Source organism: Myotis davidii, unplaced genomic scaffold, assembly GCF_000327345.1.
Source record: "Myotis davidii unplaced genomic scaffold, ASM32734v1 scaffold399, whole genome shotgun sequence".
In the NCBI taxonomy this organism is placed as follows: Eukaryota; Metazoa; Chordata; class Mammalia; order Chiroptera; family Vespertilionidae; genus Myotis; species Myotis davidii.
The window spans coordinates 6672880-6673361 of NW_006292094.1; the positions used below are offsets into that span (position 1 = coordinate 6672880).

General features: G+C 64.3%; 1 protein-coding gene across 1 annotated transcript in view; it reads left to right on the plus strand.

Annotated features, from left to right (window-relative positions):
- The window catches only part of TTYH3 (tweety family member 3), an 11144-nt gene that overhangs the window by 6803 nt on the left and 3859 nt on the right, over nt 1–482 (plus strand). The gene's annotated exons all lie outside the window — the stretch shown is intronic.

Here is a 482-nt window from a genome sequence, read left to right on the forward strand (position 1 = left end):
GGGCGGCCTGAGCTCTGGCTCTTTGGGTGCAGGTCAGCCCCGTGGGCCTGCGCTCCCCCTGGGGACCTGCTCCCTCTTCCTCTTTTAAAAAATATTTTTTGATTTCAGAAAGGAAGGAGAGGGAGAGAGAGAGAAACATCAATGATGAGACTCATTGATCAGCTGCCTCCTGCACACCCCCCACTGGGGATCGAGCCCACAACCCGGGCCTGTGCCCTTGACCAGAATCGAACCTGGGACCCTTCAGTCCACAGGCCTGCGCTCTGTCCCCTGAGCCACACCGACCAGGGCTTTGCTCCCTTGTTTTAATCAGCGGACGGTCGCCGTGCCTGTGCAGGCCGAGCCAGGGCCCTGGGTTCCCCGTCCCGCAGAGGAACGGGGGTGACAGCCTGTGGTGTGCACGTGCCTGAGCCAGGGTCGGGACCCGCAGATGGCACCAGAGCCGGCCCCGCGGGCCGGGGGCGCCGCCCGGGCCTGGCTGA